Source organism: Chinchilla lanigera, unplaced genomic scaffold (assembly GCF_000276665.1).
Source record: "Chinchilla lanigera isolate Chin_1 unplaced genomic scaffold, ChiLan1.0 scaffold00050, whole genome shotgun sequence".
Taxonomy (NCBI): Eukaryota; Metazoa; Chordata; class Mammalia; order Rodentia; family Chinchillidae; genus Chinchilla; species Chinchilla lanigera.
Window position 1 is genome coordinate 8,543,111 of NW_004955451.1, and position 22,585 is coordinate 8,565,695.

The window sequence follows — 22,585 nt, forward strand, 5'->3', positions numbered from 1 at the left end:
CATTCTTTGGGAGAGTCTAAGCAGAAATGATTCTGAGGTCTTTCTTTTTAGAAGGAAAAAGGTTCTCAGACTACTTTTAATTTAAAAAAGCATTTTTAATTTATACTTTTCTTTGTCCTTGACATACACACTGAAGGGCATGAGTTCTGGCCACTCTGTCACTGCAGTGTCATGAAAGCTGCTGACTTTTTTTTTTTCTGTTGTTATTTTTATTTTATTATTTTTTTTTCTGGTATCAGGAATCAAACTCACGACTTGCCCTTGCCAGGCAGGAGCTGTGCCACTGAGCTAAATCCCCAGTCCCTAAAGATGCTAACTTTTGTACAGGGTGGAAGTTTAGGGATTCATAGGACTACAGGAGAATACCTTCTCAAAATCATTCCCTTCTTAACTACATTTAAGTTTGGTGAAAAAAAGTTCTCTTTATTTTCTCTTTCCCTTTGCATTTTTTACTATGAGAAAATGAGAACAATTCAAATAGAGAAAACTGAGTATGTTAAGAACGCATTATCCACAAAGACTTATGTATACACCTGCTTATTCGTCATGCTCACAATATTCTGAAGAACATATCATTTAAGGGATTGGGGATTTAGCTCAGTGGCACAGCGCCTGCCCGGAAAGTGCAAGGTCGTGAGTTTGATTCCTGGTACTGGAAACAAACAAAAAAACACATCATTTAATATTTTAATATTTCAGCTTATATTTAAACAAGACAACTTTATTTTGAAAACCAAACCATGACACCATTTTTTTGTGTTTTCTTTTTTTGTGTTTTTTTTTCTTCCAGTACTGGGAATTGAACTCATGACCTTGCACTTGCCAGGCAGGCGTTGTGCTGCTGAGCTAAATCCCCAACCCCAACACTATTGTTATAACCAACAAATTATCACTCCCTAATATTATCAGAGAGACAATTATTATTCAAGTCTTCCTTGTAGTTTCATGATTTTTTTCTATTTGAGGTGTTCCAACTTTGATCTGATTCCAAACATTCTGTTTCTCTGAGATTTCTGTTTATGCTGCCCTTCCATCTTTTTTCCTTATAATTTACTTATAAAGCAACATAATTCAGTACCCTGTAGTGTTTGCTGCATTCTAGGTTTTGGCAATTGCTTCCTTGTGATGTTGATCAATATCTTTCTTTGCTTTTATCTTCTTTAAATCGGTAGTTTGATATAGAGGCTTGGTCAGAATACTTTGTCAGTTTGGTTGCACATTTATTTACTGTGTAGAAGGAACAGGCTCTCTGGCTGTCTTTCTGAGATGCTGTAATCAATTTTACCATTGCCCAACAAATTATCTCACTTCTAATTCTTCCATTTCCCCAATCTTTGTAAGTGCATTTCTCCATTCCATCAGTATGAGGCCTAGGTCTTTGATTTGGATATAAGCATATACCACGTTGTGCCAAAGCTTCAGATGGGTTGGCATGGTCCAATGCAGTCTCCTAACTCTTGCCTTCTGCCATGAAAATCATATGCTTCACATTGTGGCTGCTTTTTTATTTTGGGTTACAGATTGTAAACACAGAAAACATGAAATTAGTCTACAACTAACTGAGAGGTAAGCCCAGTTTAGTATCAGCAAGCCTAGGTCCATTTTTTCATAATGAAGAAATAAATGGACTTGGCTGTACATTATTGAGTTTGGCGATTATCTGTTGAACAATGTAATTGCAACAAAAGCTTGATGATATATATATATATCAATATTGATCAGTGGACTAAAGTGTTAATCAAATGGCTCTGTCATTGTTTCATTTATGATGTTAGCAATCATTAATGATTTTTGCCTTGATCCTTTATTATGGGTTGTAATGTGGTGTTATTCTGTCATTCCTCACACATGCATTATTCCAAAAAGAGTACCTGAGGAGGTGCCTTGAAATATGATTTATAAAAGAAAGGTTTTTTTATTTTTTTACTTTATGTGCTAGTTTTAAGAATAAGCTGATTCCTTCACATTGTCCAAAGATGAACAATGAGATTTTAAGTATTATGTACTCACAAATTTTCATCATTATAAAAAATATCAAACATTATCTGTTGCTATCCCACCAGTTGTTGATATTAATCTCTTTGAGACTCCTACTGTCCACTTTTTAAATGTTATTGCTAGTTCGAGCTACTACTGATAATTTTTTAAACCATGGAGCTGGAGTCATTTATTTCTATTTTTCTGGTGGAGAATCTTTTCTCTACAACGTACAAATCTGTAACATAGGTTAGGGGGGCAGGAAAATTGCTGATAGTGAAACTCTTTACTGGACTAACTTAAAGATGGTGGTGCTGACTGGTAGGAGATCCCCAGAGCAGAGGTCAGTGTGTTGGCAGATAGCTCCAAAATCTCCCATCTAAAATTTAGGGACCTTACAATTCATAAAGTTTCATCAGTAGGGGATCCCTGACATAAAAATGGTACCCTAGTTAAGTGATCTTCAGTAAATGACAAAGAAAAGATTAATTTTTAGAAGCATTAGCCCCACTAATTCAGTATTTATAGCTATTCAAGTTATTAACTTTTTAATTAACACTGAAAAATCTGAAAGTGCCTAAATGTGTTCCATTTTAATTATATTAACAAATGACATGCATGAAAATTAAAATTCTGCTTTTCTAATATTCTCTTTAAGAATGTGCAAATAGAGCTGGTGTTTTCTTAATACGTGTTTCTCAACTGTTATTATGTTTCTAAGCAGAGGAGAAAAATACAAGTTAATAGTGCTCATTAAAGTATGTTGCATCCAGTTGGGATTATAGAATTAAAAGAGGCTTTCCACAAGGGTATTAGAGATATACTGTGTCCATTTATTTCACTCACTATAGTAATAATCTATTCATTGAATTATTTAACACATCTTTTTATAAAGGACTTTGTGCATTTGGATTTGAATGTAAACAGATTCGATTGTTATGTTTATTTCCTCTAAGAATAAACTGGAAAGCTATCTCAGAGCCTACAAAGTAAAAAAGAAATAAAAGAAGGCAAATAAAAATTTGAGAATAGCACTGACTTCTGATACTCTGATTGCTCACTTGGGTGCAGCTGTAATGTGGCTGCATCAGAATCTCACTGAGTGAAAAAACTTCTAATCCTGACACCTTGTAGTTCTTTTATTGAGACATCAAAACACATATTATTTTAAAGTTTTTTTAAAACTTTATTATAAGATTTTAGGATACACATTATCTATGCTGGTAATATAATTGACACAGTCTTTGATACAATGATCAAAATGTTGGTGACACTGATCAGTATCTTCCTGTGTGTAACATTTGGGAACAGCTCTGTGTGTCAGAGAGTGGTCAGCCAAGGAAGATCTGGTCTGACATTTGTCTCATCTGGAGAGATGCTGGAGGAAGATCTAGGAAGTGTCAGTGATGCTTATTTGCCATATCTGCACTTTAGAAGTGTTATTCTCTTTCGTTCTTATCTGAGCTTAGGACATACGCAGTGCTTTCCCACGGCCAGGGAAGTAGCAGTCACGTAACTAGTTAAGAAAGAATCTATGTTTAAAATTCAGGATCTTTATTCTGATGGAGATACAGGACCTGGGAAGAACTGCTGCTGAAGTAGCCATCCCAACCCTCTCTTAAACTTCTTCTGCCTCTGGAAGGTAGGCGAAGGCAGACATCTTACAGCCCTTCACATCCTTTACAGAGGACAAGCCTCTCCTCCCTCACTCCAGCTGTATGTACAAGGTAGCATTTGTTTTAATAGTTTTAACTCTGGATTACTACATTATAAAAACTATCCAAAATGTAGTGACCTAACACAGGGACCACATTAGCATTTCTTGAGATGCTGCTATACATCAACAGGGTTCAGCTGGGTAGCTCTTCTGACCCATGTGGTGGAACTAAGTTGCAATTATCAGCTCAGCCAGGCTCAAATGTCCATGGTGGTTCACTCCCATGAGTGTGGCACTGGGATGGACAGCCAGGACACTGAGATAGTTAGGTCTTCCCTGACTGCTTTCCTAACAGATACTCTTAGGGCCTCTTCCTCTCACAGACCCCCTAAATGTATTCCTCAGAAGATTATCTGTGCTTTTACCATGGCAATGTAAGGATCCCAAGAGGACTGGAGTGAAAGCCTTGAGTCTTTCCTAAGGCCCCAGTCTGGCACAATAATGCTTTGGCTACATTATTTGCAAAGACCTGTGCTATGGTTTGTGTCTGGGTGTCCCTTCAAAGCCTCGTGCAGTCTTGGAGCTGGGTTTTAGAGTCTGATTGGTTAAGGGTGTGAGAGCTACCCCCGCCCTGGGGCAGGTAGTTTACATACATAAGGAGAGAAAGAAGCTGTTTGCTGTCACTCTTCCCTTTTGGGCTTGTTGCCTTTGCTGTGTTCCCCCCATAAACTGTTGCCCTCTGCCATGTGCCACTCTGCCTTGGAACCAGCCGAGTACGGACTGAAACCTCCATAAACTGTAAGTGAAATAAACCTTTCCTTCCTTAATTTTGGGCATCAGGTATTTTGTCCCAGCAAGGAGAGGAAAGTAACCAAGACAACCTGGCACTGAAAAAGACATTTATAAAGGGTTGGGGACATAGCTCAGCGGCTCAGGTGCCTGCCTGGCAAAAGCAAGTTCCTGAGTTCAATTTCTGGTAACAAAAATAATTTTAAAAGGACATTTATAAGAACATAGATTTTGTATTTTGGAATCAGTTTTGAAAATAGCTACCAAGATACTAGAAACCCTCTCAGATTTGTAAAAGTGAGAATAGGGAGGATGTTGTATGTTTTTTCCCAAGTCACCACACTGTTTCCAGTAATCCCACAACCTAGCTTTATGGGGCTTTGGACTGGATGTGGGTTGGAGAGATCATTCTGAGCTTGGCTTCAAGGGAATCCAGAGGCACATGCAGTCTTGTGAAGAGAGGCTGGATGCTGCCCGATTCATAGGGATTTGTACAGAGAAGTACTCTGTGCCTTCCTGTGAAACTCAAATTATAAGACCCACGAACAACTCCATCTCTCTGGAAGAAGATGCACTCTTACAGAAACCTGCTGTTCTATGACTTGGTCTTTAAGGTCGATGACAATTTCTAAATAAAGCTTTCCCTAATTTAACATTTTTAAGAAATGCAACCATTAAGAATGTCTTCTATGAAACATCAGTCATTTTTCATTCAACACCCATGTCTTGAGAACTTACTGTACAATAGACATTGCTTTAGGAGACAAAGTGGTGCAAACCAAATTTGCTAAACCTCTGCTTTCACTGAGCTTTGTTCTAATGTAAGAGAGGAGACGGGCAATACAAAAAAATAGAATATATTTTATGTGTGATATATGATGTTAAAAAATTAAGACAGGAAAAAAGTTCTGGTGCATGTGGCCAAGGCAGTAAAGTGTAGCTTAGTGAGAATATGGCATTAGATGCTGCAAGGAGAGGTGAATGGAAGCTGTTCAGATAGCTGGTGGGAAAAGTACAAGGAGGTAAAGGAAACAGCAAGTGTGCAGACCCTAAATTGAGATTGTACCAGCTCCTACGTGGGACTGTAAGAAATCCTTTAAAGCTGGGGCAGGGTGAGTAGAGAGGAGACAAGCAGAAGGTGAGTTAGGATAGTGTTATGGTTTGTGTCTGGGTGTCCCCCCAAAGCCACATGCAGTCATGGGGCAGGCTTTTAGAGTTTTGATTCTTGGTTGTGAGTGCTACACTGCCCTGGGGCAGATAGTTTGCATATGTAAGGAAGTGGAAGAGGCTGCTTGCCGCCATTCCTCTCTTTTTCGCTCTTGTTGCTTTTGCTGTCTTCCACTGCCATGAATATTTGCCCTCTGCCCTGTGCCACTCTGCCTGGGAGCCAGCTGAGCATGGACTGAAACCTCCACAGACTGTGAGATAAATAAAGCTTCCCTTCCTTGATTTTGGGCATCAGGTATTTTTGTCTCAGCAACAAGAGAAAAGTAACCAAGACAGACAGCTACAACAAAGGCAAGGTTGGAGGGCACACAGGCTGGCAGCCTTTATTAACTCTGAGAGAATTATGTCATAGAAAGTACAATGGGATAAGTGTAATTTTGTCAGTGATGTGTAGTATGCCACAGAGATAATACCATCTTAGACGCATATGAAAATAATAAGTTCATTAAAAACAAATAATGTCTTAAAATATCATGGCTCAGTGTGTATAAGGAACCCAAACTGAGAGGGTTTGCCTTATCATTATAAGACATTGGTTATAACCAGAACGGTGAGTGATAGTATCTGATGTACATTTTAAAAGGATCAGTGTGGCTGTTTCATAGGGTATTGAGACCTTCCAAGCCTCTAGTCATGTACTGAAATACATGTCAGGATATGGAAAGACATCACATTTGACCAGTCTGATACTGATTATACCATAAAGTTAAATTTAAAGAAAATCTCATTGATATCAGTACATGGAAATAAAACCAAAGACCCCAAAACATTATTATAATTTATGGTTTAATCATTTAAAAATACTTTAAAGATGTATTGAGGCCACAACTAGTTTTACAGACTTACTAATTTCTATATTGATATCGAAGACCAAGGTTCTACAATTTAGAAGTACTTTGGAACAGGATAGAACACATCCACTTATTATTTTTTTTTTTTTTGGTTTTGGTTTTTCTCCAGTACCGGGAACCGAACTCACGACCTTGCACTTGCCAGGCAGGCGCTTTTGCCGCTGAGCTAAATCCCCAGCCCCCCACATCCACTTATTTATTCCCTAAAGTGACACCAATATGAAAGACAGACAGACAGGAAGACTGACAGGAACAGAGGCAGGAGGTTTGCTTTTGATCCCTGGTTTCTATGTTTTCTAAGGTCTGGTTGTTCATCAATGTGTGTTTTTAATGTTCTTAAATATTCATAGACACCCTAGATGAATTTCTAGTGTTGCTTAATACAATAAAGCATTTTTCTCCATAAGCCACATACATAGTACATCTGACACAAAGTGGGTGTATTTTCCCCCAAAGTAAACCCTATTGACAAACCCCAGATGAGTGTCCTACATTCTGACTCAATCCTGATACTAACTGTGTAACTTTAGAGCAGACCATACAAGCGCTCTTCCACATACCACCTTCACATGCCAATCACAAGTGCAGATTATGCCTGTGCTTCTGCCTCACCAGTTAGGAATTGGAGACTTCTGTGAGCCTCCTCCTCCAATTATATGCGAGAGTGACTCATAAAACTCAGCTAGAAACTTCAATTATATTTACTGGCTTATTATAAAGGATCCAACTCAGGTACAGCTAGATTCCAGCAATGCACAGGGTAAACTATGCATCTGCAACCTGAAAGCTCTCCTAAAATCTTCAGTTAGGGTGTTTAATAGAGGTTTCATTACCTATGGCATGATTGATTTAATTATTGGGTACTGATGATTAATTCAATCTGAAGTCCCACTCCTTACACAGAGGTGGCAGGGTGGAGCTGGTAACTTCAACCCTTTAATCACCTGGTTGGTTTGCCAGGTATTGTGGATTGACAACTGGTGTCAACTTGTAACACCCAGAAGAACTGAACCACTGTGGTGCTGGGTGTGGGAGGCCCACCTGAGGATTACTGCCAGCAGCATAAGAGGCAGAACTGGGGAAGAAGAAGAGAGGCTATTGGGAACTAAGAGAAGCTGTTGGAAGCTGTAAGGAGCTATTGGTTCCCTTGGAGAAGCTTGTCATGCTTGCTTTCTTGATGAACTCAGCTGTTCTCATCATCCAAGGAGCTTGTGACATCACTGTCGCTGAGAATGGCTTCAGTTCACCTTGGGGGAGCTCTGGTCCTCACTCTGAGCATCACTTCCTGGATCCAGAGGGGAAGATGGTGCACTGCCAGTCTCCTGGAGAAGCTTTTCACATTGATGGGAACTCAGTTGTCCTGATCACTGGAAGAGCTCGCGACGTCATTGTTGCTGAGGATGGCTGTGGTACTTTTTGGGGGAGCTCTGGTTCTTATTTTAAGTTTTGCTCCCTGGCTCCAGTGTAGATCCCTCACCCTGCTAGCACAGATCCTTAATCCTGCTGGCACAGACTTTCTAGGTTCCACCACTGACCTTCGGGCCTTCCCAGCAGAGATCCATGAAACAGGCCTGCAGAGACATTGTCATGGGCTCTAGACCACCAGCTGGACTCATGGGAGGCACTGTTATGGGCTCTAGGTCTTCACCTGAACTCATGCAGGATATTAGCATGGGATCTAGGCCCTCAGCTATGTTCTTTGCTCCTTAGTGTGTGGACAGATTTCCTGCACTCTCTTGTATATGATTCTCTGGATGACTATTTTAAATAATCTTATAAAATATGTGTCCTGCATTGTATTGTTTCCTTGGCAAAAACCCTAAACTACAAGCCTTTTAACCATCTCTTCACCTTTAGGGGCTTACAATGCATCACCTCATTAACATAAACTCAAGTGTGGTGGAAAGTGCTTATGACGATGAACAAAAGATGCTCTTTTTCTCTTTATCACTTAGAAAATTCCAAGAGCTGTCAGAGCTTTGACCAGAAACTGAGGCAAATATATACTACATCACCATATTGCATGAAGCCAGTCTGAAATAAGTTATTTTAACATCCCGAGAAGCAGCCCCATGAAGATAGCAGTTACCTACAACTTTCGTTCTCACAGAGCCATACCATTACATGACATCCACTCACCATGCTGGACCGACACAGGGAGCTAATTGAGTGTGTTATTATCTTCAGCCCATCCCGTCTAAAATCAAGCTGATCTAATAAAAAGCTAATTAATTTTGTCTCATCATAAATTGCTAGCAATTGCCCTCTTTGCTTTTCTGCTCTTTGGAGAGAAATTTTCTTTAAATGGATTTCAAATGGTGTTTGTTGGAGTTTTTCGCCATCTTAAGTGCCTTTTAAATATTTCAGCTGTGATCACCTGCCAGACCAGGATAATTTGTGTTGCTAAAGAAGGAAGAGATCTTTGTGTAGGAAATATTTTTAAACAATTCTGTCATTTACAAAATCATCCACCAATGAGTGCTTGAGTGTTTTCCTTTGGTAGGATTTTTGCCTGGTTTATGATAAGTAGCAAGAATATTATATGTCTGAGCTTCTTCAAATGCCTGCTTATCCTTCAATTTTGGCATGAGTTTATTTCCCTGAAGGCTGCATTATCTAGAGCACATTTACTTTTAAATATTTTTCCTGCAATATAATCTACCCATAGAAATGCACACAGATTGCAGATGTATAGTTTGCAGAATGCTTACAAAGTAAATATGTGTGCAGCTACCAGATCAAAATAATAGAAACTTGCCGGCACCCTGAAACCCACCTCTCACTCGCTCATAACCACTGTCTCTCCCTCCGGGGTAGTTATGGTCTTATGTACTGATATTTCAGGTTACTTTTCTATATAAAGTTTTTGTTTTGATATAAAGATATACTTTTTACTTTGCATCATACAGATGAACACATTTGTGTACAGCTTCTGTCATTCAGTGTATTGCAGCTATGAATAGGTTTCTTCCTGATGGGTGAGTATTCATTCTACTGCATGAATAGGCAGACTTAGAAGTTTGAGGTATGGAATTGACACCAGGCTATGGATCTCAGCACGGCACTAGCTACCAAAAAGTGATGTATTGGACCCCTGGTTGTAGGTCAGCCTGTCAAGATTGAAGCCTGTGAGGTGGGGCGATTGTGGAGTGTATTCTTGTTACCTGGGGCAAGTCACAGGCCTGAATCTGGGCCCTGATAATCTCAAGTCACCTGCCCACCATCAAAAGTATAATAGCCCCTGCCCTTCAAAAACTGGAAAAGTAAGTTTATTCACAATTTCCCCAAATTGGGGAGTTAAAAAAACCCCATTTCCAAATTACAAGAACATTCCAATGGATAGAAAGGGTTAAAAAAAAAGCTCAGGAAATTGGTTCAGGCAGATTTAGCCAGGATTTGGCCCAACAGAGAACCCCAAAATGTTCAAAATCTGGTTCTATTGAAAATTCCTTGGAACCAGGGCTCAGGGTAGAAGTTTCCTCTCTCACCATGAAAAAACTGGAGAAAAATCTCAACCTTGCATTCTTACATCTGGTAATTTGAGCAACTTTGTTAAAGATGACAGTATGTTATGTAATAACCATTGTTCATTCCTATCCTCTTGCCTTGAAATCCTGTATCAGTTTTATGTTGCTTTCATTTTATCTTCATTGTTTTTATTTTGTTATTATTTTTTTCTCTTTAAAATGAAAAAAATCCTAATTTTAAGGATTCACTTTAACTCCTTTGCTACAGAAGCTCAGTCCAAAGGTCTCACATTCAGTGCTGAATATCCAAGCATCTTATTTCCACCTTTAACAGAAACAAGGATAAATGGAGAAAAAATAAGAAGCAGCATTTATTAACAACCTACTGTATATCAGAGGCACTCCACTATTATCTGCATATGTTATTTTGTTAAATCCTCATTGCTATGTGAAATATCTATTATTATCCCTCTTGAAAGGAGGAGAGAAATGGAGTACTATGAATCCACAGTATTAAAAATGAAATCATTTACATTTAGTTCATCTAATTCTAGTTCATTTTTTTCTTCCAATCATGAAACATGTTCTTTCCATAAGCTGAGACCAAGTGAGCACAAAGTTAACACAGCAGTAGGGCAGGTGAGCATTTGGGCTTTACCTTCCATGCGGTATGGATAATCTAACTTAACTTAACCAGGAGTTACTCAGTGCTGTGTTTATCCACTGACATCAACACCGATTTTGTGTGTGATGAAACCCATTTAGTGTCCCTGCTAACTAGGAAGAAAAGCTCCATAATGACACGAAGCATGGCCATTTCTCTGTGTCTTACATTTAAATCATGGCCACAGAAAGAGCAATAAATCTTTATTGATTGAATAAATGAGTGTATCAGCCCTCACAGCCCTGTGGCTTTTAAATACCAACTGATTTGTGTCTGATTAAGCCAGTCAGTTAGATATAGATTTGAAATTGGGAATTTATTCATTTCTACAAACATAGACAATAAATCACAATGCTCATTTCCACAAAACTAATGCAGTGAAAGCATCATGCAAAGACTCATCCATGACTTAGGTTCTTCAACATAAAGGACCCTTTCAAAAGAGTAAATAAGATCCAAAGGGTACAATAGATATTGTGGAAGGGAAAGAAAGTGCTCAAAAGGAAAGAACAACTGGGATGGGGAAAAAGAGAAAAGAAGGAAGGGAAAAGGAGCTATGTATACATACACAAGACAGCTAAGAAAATTGTACTACTAATTTCTATTAGTTCATTGGAAGGAACATTTAGTGCTTATACTGTTTGGTCAATTTTGCATGCTGTTATGGTTTGTGCCTGGGTGTCCCCCCAAAGCCTCATGCAGTCATGGGGCAGGCTTTTAGACTTTGATTGATTATGGATGTGAGAGCTACACCTGCCCTGGGGTGGATAGTTTGCATATGTAAGGGAGAGGAAAAAGCTGCTTGAGGTCATTCCTCCCTGGTACACTGCTTCTTTTGCTGTGTTCTGTGGCCATGAGCTGTAGCTCTCTGCCATGTGCCAGTCTGCCTTGTAACCTGCCAAGTATGGACTGAAACCTCCACAAACTGTAAGCGAAATAAACCTTTCCTTCCTTAATTTTAGGCATCAGGTATTTTGTCCCAGCAACGAGAGAAAAGTAACCAAGACACATGCCTGTACCTGGTAATCTGAGCAACCACTTTGAAGATAACAATATGCAATATAATAGCCATTGTTCATTTCCTATCATCTTGTTTTGAAATTCTGTATCATTTTTATTTTTTTTCTCTCTTTAAAATAAAAAAAGAAAAAATTCTTAAAAAATGGAAGGAAAGTCAATTTTTTTGTCTCTTCCTCCTTTCTCCACCTTTCATTTTTCTTCTCATCACTTTTACTAAAAATGTGATGGAAAAACTTACTGAAAGAATAAAACACCACACGTGTAAGACACAGATTTGGAAGCTGCAAGGGGAAAAGGTAGGACGAGTTGAAGCAACATTGTAATGATGGCCGCCAGGAGCCACAGCAAGAAGAGAGGTCATTTATAGTTAAAGCTGAATGAACCAAAGCCTCTTGTGGAGATCCTGGCTGTGAACGTTTGTTTTAAAGAAGTGGAATACATAACTCACATACTCCAAAGAGGAAAGAACTAAACTTGGAGTCTCTTTGAGGACAAGAAAAAAAAAGGAGTTACATGTTAGGCTGCCTGGTATTTGGCTGTTACACAGTTTCTTTCCAGTGGATGAGTAATTGAATCCCAAGCTCCTCTGCTGAACACTTTGGAGGATCTATAAGGACCTCATAAATTCTGAATCCATTTGCCTGTAGGTATCCCCATATACTGAAGAAAATCTATATTCCTGATTCTCCACTAGTGGATCATCAGAAAGGACAGAATATCCGACTGTTACTAGAAGAATTTGATTTACTTTCCTTCTTTAAGGTTTAAAGTCAAGTAAAATGACTAGCTAGTCACTGGACCCACTACATTTTCTTTTGTCTGGAGCCAGGCTTGACCTTGTTCATCTCACTTCTCTCATGGAGTGTCCCTCCAGCATGTCCCCAGCTGAAAACCCACTACACTTTCATATAGCTTTAAGGGTTAGGGAGTAGACTGGGTTAAGCTGAAATCTGCTATATTGAAAGGCACTAGCTTGCTTCTTCTGGTTCTGACTTCTAGAAAATCTGGGAGATTAATTTTACCCCCTGCTCCCACTTGTCTTTAGTATAATGAAGGCTAATTCTTTCACGGGATAAACAGTTAAATACTCCCCAGTTGCTTTAACTACTCCAAGAATGACAGGGTTACTCTGTTCTGAAAAGACACCTGTTGGCATTTTTTAATTGTGGACTTCAGGTTGAAATGCAGCTCAGTGTTGACATAGTGGTGTGGGTACAAGAACACACTGGTCAAAAGGTATAAAGTTTCAGTTGGGAAGGAGGAATACTCTCTGGTGAACTATTATGCAGCTTTGTGATTATAGTTAACAGTAATGTATATTGCAAAATAACAAAAACAATGGATTTTAAATGTTCTTACTATCAAGAAAAAATAAGTGTTTAAGGTGGTGGATATGTATGTTATTTAGCCACATTTGATCATTCCACAGTGTATAAACATATCAAAACATCACCAAGAGTTGGTCCTGGTGACAAACACACATACATGCTTGTAATCCCAGCCATCTGGGAAGCTGAGGCAGGAGAACGGCAAGTTTGAGTTCAGCCTGAGAAACTTAGTGAGTTCCTGTCTCAAATCACAAAGTCAAGAAATGCTGGGAATGTAGGTGTGTTTGAAGGTTGTAGATTCTATTGCCAGTACTGAAAAAAGTATCATATGATACCTTATTAATAAATATACTCATTATTTGCCAATTATAAATAAATAGAAAGCAGTTCTAGAGTTGATCTAAGCAAGTTTCCTTTAGATTTTTGCTTGTTTACTTCAAAGTATTTTTAACATAATTTTATGCTTGTGAACATTTTAAAATTAACATTTAATGTTATGTTTGAAAATTGTCGTGTTTAATTCTCTATGTAGTGTTTATATCCAAAAAATACACCTTCATCAAGGCTTTAAATGGTAGATTTCCTTCACTCAGTTTATGGAAAATATTCATCATATGAAAAATATTTACCAACAAAAAAGCTAGATCTCATTGATCAAGCATTCAGTTAAATCATAGTTATTTTCTGGTTCATTCTATCTGACTTCATTTTCCAAAGCAGATAGCTGTGTGAAGATGCATCTCCTTGACAATGAACTAGTACTCCATGCTAATTATAAGGGAGGAGGTAACTTAGATTCAGAGTCTTGTCGTATATTTGTCACCTAGTTCAAATATGTTACTATCCTAGAAATATTTTCTACATGGGTTCATTTTGTTTTTCTGCAGCAGCAATTTCTCTTAGTAATTGTATATTCTTTGTTCATGGCACAGAAATTCACATCCCAGGACATGACCCCACTGTATAATTCAGGTTAGAAGAGATTTGCTCCCTTTGAACGCATATATGTATGGGGGAGTAGGCAAGGAGGTGGTCATCTACAAAGGAACTCTTGTTTAGCTGATTGCATGTGGAACAGTTCTCCAGGTTAATCTACCATGTGCACTTTTTCTGGATTAGCTGGAGGAAAAGTAGAGGTAAAAGAAGAATAGTGTTCTCATATTCCAGCAACTTGTACAACAGGGAAATATTTCATTGGCTCTTTTCTATATGATTCCCTATATTATTTTCTTTCCTTTCCTTTTCTGTTTTTTCTTCTTTCCCTCCTCCTTTCTCTCCCTCACTCCTTTCTTCCTTCATTCTCCTCCTTCTCACCCCTCTTTCTCTTTTTTTCTTTGTAGTACTGGAGATTGAACCCAGGCATTTCTCACTGACCCTTGTTCCCATGCTTTTAAAATCTTTTATGTTGAGACAAGGTCTCTCTAAGTTGCTATACTGACTGGACTGAACTAGAGCTTGAGATCCTCCTGCCTCAGCCTGCAAGCTGCTAGCATTCCAGACAGGTGGCAGCACACCCCATGCATAGGCCCTCTTTTCTTTGCATGCTTGGAGGTTGAATTTTGCAGATCTTCAGTATTTAAGTAATATGAAAGATGTGCCAGGTAGTAAATATGAATATGACATTATCTTTCCTCTGTAGAAAGTCAGAGTCTAAAAGGAAGTAATGGGCTCTAAGGATAGTCATTAGAATTGAGTCTACTCAAGAGTGTGGCAAAATCACAGATTTTGGAATAAGATGGACCTGGATTTCTTGGTTTCCTCTCCTTTTTTCACAGCAATAGGGCTCCTTCAGCATGTTTCTTTACATCTATGGACCTCCATTTTCTAATTAATGGAAATAATAAAGACTTTGTCAGTTGCTACAAGGGTTAAGTAAATTAATGCATGCCAAGTTCCTAGGGTGAGCTATTTGTCCTTGATTGTGGTCAGTAACTGGAACTCTGACCGGGACTGGCACCATGTGATACTCTATGAGGAGGAGGACTTCCTACCCTATTTCATATCAATGCCCTCAGAGAAAGCAGTTATCTTTCTAAGGTGGAAGCTGAGGGTAAATACCACCTGGATACTTCATGGGCTGGGGGAATCTGTATATGGGCACATGTACGGTCCATTTGGAGCACACCACCATGCCGCGGTACACTGGCTGGAAAGAAGGGTACAGAGCTGGTACAAGGTGTGAGCAACACATATGGTGAATATTTAAATTTTGCAAAACAAATACTTCAGTAAAAGACCCATTGTCATTAATCCCTAGCAATATACATGTCCTTGCTTTGAGCACAATTATCCCATCATTCTTGCCACTTTCTGAAGCAGTTTTGGAATGCGCCTTTTGTGAATGTCTGGATGAGCTGGGATAGCTACCGCCTTGTCCTGCACCTATTCAAAAGCTTTACTTTTTATGGTCATTTTGATTTGGGGCAAGAGCCAGAACTCACACTGCGCCAGATCTGGGAATAAATTGGATGAGGATGCAATGTAACATTTTTACAGACCTGCCTTTTCCTTGGGTGGCAGATGCACCAGCATTTGTTACATTTTGGATCAATTCCTATAGACACTCCTGAAGGAGAACTTTATGAACTGCTTCAGAAAGTGCCTAGATGACAAGTGTGGTCAAATTGAGGGGTGATGTTTTGAGGGGCATGAATGACAATGTGTATCTTATTGGAATGCATTTCTAAAAATTGGTCTCCCTACTTCCTATTATCTATCTCTTATTTTACTACTCAGTTTCACTCTGGATTTCTCTTATAAGAGAAACCATGCAGTATGTAAGCTTGTGTGTTTGATTTATTTCACTTAGCATTATGATTTCAACATGCATCCATTTTCCTACAAATGAATTTCCTTTATGCCTGCAAAGTACTCTGTGCTTGTAAATACCACAGTTTTTAATCCATTCATCTGTTAATGGACGCATAGGCTACTTCAAGATTTAGATGGTGAGTTATGCTGCTATAAACATGGATATGCTTGTATCCGTTCATGCGATGTCTTTAGGTCTTTTGAGAAGATCCCTAGAAGGAAGGAATGTAAATGTTATTTACTACACATGTGCAACAATAAACTAAACTAAAATAATTAAATATTCATCATGTATATTGATCACGTCTCATACATGCTAAATCTCCATCTACCTCCTGCCATGTAAAAGCATCCAGTTATTTCCAGGCCGCTTCTTATACCTTCTATGAGATCGCTGGGAAATAAAAGAGCTTATGCTCACTAAACTGTAGAAAAAGTTTAGAGAAATGTCTCTAGTGTTCTCATTGCAATGCCTTCTGACCATCTCAGACTCTGTCTATGATGGAGCTGGGTAGGGGAGGACACCAGGGAGTGCGATGTTCCCAGGTCTGCTGTCTGCTGTCTCCTTCCCTCATGGTATGCACCTTTCTACAACTAATTGCACCTGATTGACAAGGAGGACCACAGTGGGAAGCTTCGTTCTTTTTCCCTTGACTTCTCCTGGCTCTGCTCACACAGCCCAAACACTTCTAATAGGTTTTTCCCTAAAAGCCTCATCTTATTCAGTCTCCTAAATTCTTTGAACATCACCTACCTATTCACAGACGTGTCTGTTCCAGCGACCATATTAAAAATGTGATATCTGGTGGGATATGAGAAGATAATAACAGTTGAGCTGGTGTCACAGGTGGGGTTACAGATGGATTTCAGGGGAGAGGTATGACAGAATAGGAGAAAAGCCACCATCCACTGATATTGCTCAATTTATAAGAGGAAAAAAAAACTACTGAAAATTCTCTCCCTCCCCCTTTCTTTTCTACATAAAAATATTTAAGACTCAGGTTGTTTTTCACCTAAGAAATATTTAAAATCAGAAATCTCAGACAAATTTTAAAAACCTTAAGGAAACTAACAGCATTAATCTTCTCTCTAGATTTTAAAGACATGAATCCAAGTTTGAGATTTATCTGAGTATATTTTAGACTTCAGCACTTTTAACCTCTAATAAGGCAAAAACAAGACATAAGCTTGCATTTCTTTCACAAACTATGTAACCTTTAAAATGCACCCCAGGATTCATAATATTGAAATTACATAAATTAAAATATTCAGCCTTTTACAAATGAGTTTAGTTGGGAGAGTTCATTTGACTAAGGAAATTTATGGTAATTTATATACTTTTTGACTTTATGGAAAGGTAACACTTTGAACACACTGGCACTGCAAACTTATGACATTTACTTCACTGAGGGAATTTGCCTTTCTTTGATTTTAACTTTGATCTGAGTTCATATAAGCTAAAGACTCTTCATATAAGATGTATATATTTGCATAAGCAATTTAAGTGAATCATCCCATCCTAGTTTTTAATGAGTTCAGTGAAATCAGCTATATCAGGGTGAGTGAAAGCTGGACTCTGGAATCAGAAGTATTAGATTTGAGTATAAACCTTACCACTTCCCTACTTGCAGGGATGTGATATAGTGGTATTGCAGTGAGAATTAGATTTGAGTGTGAGTCCTATTTGTATTGTTAAGATAAATTCAATACATTGAGTTTCTTGACTTGTGAAGCAGTGGCTATTATAATATCTACTGCATTGTGGAAGTGATTTAGACAGAAAAGTTAAAAATAAATTTAATAATCACCTAAAAGCCAACAATTCTTATATGACTTCCATTAACATTTGTGCAATTAAGATGTAAATCATATACCAAAAAATTCACCCTTTGGGACTGTGCAATTCAGCGCCTTTTACTGTATTTAAACATGTGCTGCCAGTATGTCTGTATAATTCCAGAACATTTTCATCATGCCCTAAAAAAGTTCCCTGTGTCCACTGGGTGTTACTTTGTCCTCTTCTATAGAGAGCCCTTCCCAGTCCTCGGGAAGTTATATTTGTAATCCCATGAAAAGTTATTGGAATTCTAGTGAGTTCATTCCAATCTACCACTTCCAATGTAACCCATGGTGAGAATAAAGACACTAAGGCATATTTGTAGTTATGGGGAACCAAGGGGTCCTAAGTCCAGCCACAGTGATGTCCATCTGCAATAAATGCCTCGACCCAAGGCTGAACCCAGGTCTTATTCATTCATGAAGAAGGGAATGGCATGAGGATGAGTGACTGTGAGAGCTGGGGAAGTAGGTGAATACAGTGAGCTGGGCTAGGTAGGAGGCCTGAAATCACCCCTGCAAATGCAATGCAGAGAGCAGGATATGCAGAAAGGATAATCTGCATAACTCAACTGAGATGGTATCTAATGTTTTGGAGTTGGTGCTTCAGTTCTGATGTGTAATCTTGGAAGCCGCAGGAAGTGATAGCCTCTATCCCAAGGCTGGATTCCAGATCCCAGCCAACATCATGGAGCATTGCCTCACACATGGGAACAATGGGGGTCCAGGGAAACACACCTGCCATCTCCAAAAACCACCATCAGCACCTCCACTAGACTGATATACATTGCTTAAAGCCAGTTGAAGGGATAAGGAAAGGTCCCAGCCAGCTCTGCACATTTCAGTACATGGAAATAGGGTCAGGCTCAGCTAGAATGTAGGCAATCACTTCTTTTTCAAGGAGAGTCACCTAGGTGGTCTTCCACCCTCTTCTTTTCACTAGATTCTGGTGAATACTTGTCTACTATCTGTCTCTATGGGTCTACCCATTTTGGATATTTCCTATGAGGGAAATTCTTACAATTTTTGTCTTTACTCTCTGACTTTTTCCCTTAACAAGATGTTTGAACATACATCTGTATTGCAGTTTTAACATTTAACCGGTAAAAGGCAAAGACAACTCTCTGAGTTTAGATATATCTGTGTTTTAGAAAAGCAGCTACCCAGCAGAGTTGCACTTAATATGGCTTTTTTTTTTTGCTAGACAGGACACAATCAGGTACTGTAAACTGTATTCATAAAATAATATCACTGACTATTCTACTTCGACAATTCAAGAAGGTGGAGAGGTGGATAGTGGGAAACTTACCGAGTAGTATGTGTTATTTACATTTCTATAACCCAGAGAGCTTGAAGAGGGTACTGGGGCAATCTCTCAGCCTTCTTGTCTCAGAATCCTAATTTGATCTTTTCATGGAAAATAGACTTATTTAACAAGCAAGTGCTTATATTAAATGAAATTAACTACATTTATCTGTTGAAAATAATGAAAATGTATTGATTTACACAAGAAAAAAAAGGCAAAGCATTTTAGTCCATAAAATTCACATATTTTTTTCTTATTATACATGCATGTACATGAGAAACTAAGTTATATTCAGATGTCACTTAAAGACAACCAGAGTAAAGGGAATGACATAATTTTTTAACAGTTTATTGTATTCATATAATTAGTATTCTTAGGTCTTTGTTAGATCAGGCATTTATAATAAGCTCCCATAGACTGGGTAGCTTAAAACACAGACACTTATTTGTCACCAGTGTAGAGACTAGAAGTCCAGCAGTTCTGGCGTCTGGTGGGGGTGATTTTCCTGCTCTGTAGATGGTTGACTTTTTGTTATATCCTCTCATAGTGAGAAGCAGAGAGTAGTTCCTGGTCTACTCCTCTTTTTATAAGGGCATTAATCTTATTCATGAAAGCACTACCTTCATAACCTGATTACCTCCAAAGGAGGATTCCACTTCCATTTGCCATATTGATGATTAAGTTCAACACATAATTTTGGTAGAGATGGGGCACATTTAATTCATAGCATTTTATTTGTAAAATTTATTAGGTAAAGCTTTATCCTCTATCATGGATTTTGTGTGAACAATGACATCTGTATTTCTATGTTGTGTCCCTTGAGACAGACTATCCCGCTATCCTGATTGTTACATTGGAAAAAGTAAATAAATACACTCTGTCAGATTATTGAGAAGTCGCTGGCCTGGGAATCCTTGTGTTTCTCTAAATTATGTTGGCACATCTTTTCCTTTGTTCACTACTTTTTGCTTTACAAAGTGTAATCTTAATTTTATTTCTTAACAAGGCCTCTCCCTGTAGCTTCTAAGTGCCATGCATACGACTGTCTCCCATCACAGAGGCAAACAATTTTAAGCTGTAATTGCAAAGTATTTTTCTTCCAATTGTGACATCTCAGTGACTGCTGAAAATAAAAAGGCGCATGTCCGTGCAATGCTGTAGGAAATCTGAAATAAACATCTGTGGCGATGCTGGTGTCATTGCTGTATTTAGATCTTGTGGCAAAATTTTATTTTGACCTTAAAATGTGCTACTGACACAGAAGTTCTCTCAGAAATTAGGTGGCTCAGAAAAGACCTTGTAAAGTTTTATTTAGTTTCTAATAATAAATGATAATGTTTTCTAACTCAGTTGTCTTTCACCAATCCTCTGATCTTGGTTCATATATTACCTGCCAGCAAGGATTAAATTCCCACTAAGTCTCTACATGTAGCACCAAGCCATGAAAAACAAATAAATGAATCTATAACTTAGTCAATACCTATATGAGATGTCACCAGGTAAAGAAACTCCCTCTATTCTTTCTTTCTTTTTTACGATGAAGAAATCCTGCTTATCTCTTTGCCAGCCTAGAAGTTCATAAAGTAAATCTGTTACTTAGTTTTATACAGGAAAAGTGAGTTCCCTAATATTTAAGTAAAAAAAAATTGATATTCTAAAATAAGATTTTTAATTTCAAAATGAAAATGAAAAATATTAAATATAAAATTATAAAATGATCATCACTCATTTTTTGCGATGACATAATTCTGCAAATCGCTACTCAAAGGCAGTTTTGATGCAAAGAATGATGAGCAGCAAAAGATTTAAAAGAATATCCAATAAAGTAAACAAATGATGCTTTTCTCAATGACAAAATTCTGAGATTTCTAAGTTTCAGAAAAAGACCACCAAGTATATGATTAGTGATGCACTGCAATCAGTAGTTGCAGGGAGTGAATCCAAAGGAAGTCCTGTGGAAAGACAAAGTAGGCTGCTATTTACATGGACTAGGAAACCGATATGGAGGAAAAGAAAAATCACAGAACGTATGTTGTTGGTCTCATCTGACCACTGAGACCTGAAATTCATTGTATACAGAAAATTATGTTTTATTCCACAAGTAACATTAAGACTCAAATTCCTTTTCTAGCATGGTGGAGTAAGACGAAGTGAATTTACAGCTCAAATAGTCTGAAAAGTAGGCAAAGTACACAAAATGATAATTTTCAGGCATTGCAAACACACAGAGCAGAAGATAGGCTCCTGAGAATAGAAACTTAAGGAAAGTGATATCCATCATTGTTCTAGCCTGCTGCCTGGAGTTTCCAGGGCACAGGGTATGGACAGGAAGTCAAACAAACCTCTGATGATCTTGCTAGACTAAGACAACATAATTGTGGCTTAAGGAGGAAAAGGCACCAGAATTTGTAGATGAAATGACTAAAAGAGAACAAGCTAGAGAGCTTCAGAGAGGGTGTGTGTTGGCAATCCACAAAGTTACCTCTTCAGTACTTTTCTGAGTGCCAATATGCCCATGTGTGAAGATAAATCCATTGCTCAATCAGGGCTGGTGATAATTCCTGTCCGCACCACCTCATGGAAAGAACTCCTGATATGTGAAATGCCAGACAAAATCCTCACAAAAGTATTGTTTAGCAATGGCTGAAATTAACCATGGACTAAAAGTTGCCCTGGTGCCGCCCTAAAAGAACTGAAAATAAGCCTTAAAATGATACTTTATGAAATTTCCACAGTGTAACCCACCTCAGTCCCCAGTCGCAGGTGTATCTAACAAGATACACAAATAACTTGAGTTTATCATAAATTAGTAGCATAATTTTCTGAATTTTGCTCTTACTTTTGGACATTTGGTTTGTTAGAGGAAATCATAAATATTTTGTCTTGCGTAAGGCTTTTTACTTAGATTAGATTTTCTTCATACAGATTTTCAGACATGAAAGGTATTTGGTCAATATGTGAAACGTTTTATGTCCTCTAATCATTACCAGCGGACCTCATAAAAGGATCATGAAGTCAGGAATTTTAAACTATGCGTGGGATGGAGGTAAGGTGTATCATAAACAGGCTCACTGGAGCAGAATACTGTAGCTACAACATAAGGGTTCTTACACAGAAAAATAAAATAAATAAAATCTATCAATGATTATCTTTAAAAGAAAAGAGATTTGGACCTCATAAAAGAAAATCTCCTCCCTTTTGCTTTTTTCCTAGTGTGAAATCAAGTCAGAAGAGGGACGCCTAAAAATACAGGTTAGTCTTTAAGATGAACAGCTTTCAAACCCCAAGAAACACTTCTCACCTCTTCTCTTATGTCATTAAAACAAAAAGTGACCTCTTTGAAGTACTCTGAAGGATTTTAACCTGCATCACCACTCCTTCCAGACGTGGTGATTGCTTTTGAGTCTGAGGAGGATTTGAGCAGGAGAAGTGCTTAAGTAAGGAGAAAGATAAGGATGATAACTTGTCAAATCCTTCCTCTCACATTGCATCAATGCTAAGGACTATCACAAAAGGAAATAATGTTTTCCTGTGGTACTCTTGTTACACTTTTCTCCATGCTCTGAATCATGGTTCAGAGGATAATTGTACTACTAATATCTGTTGATTTAGTGAAAGGAACTGTTAATGTGTAATTGTTTGCTCAATCTTG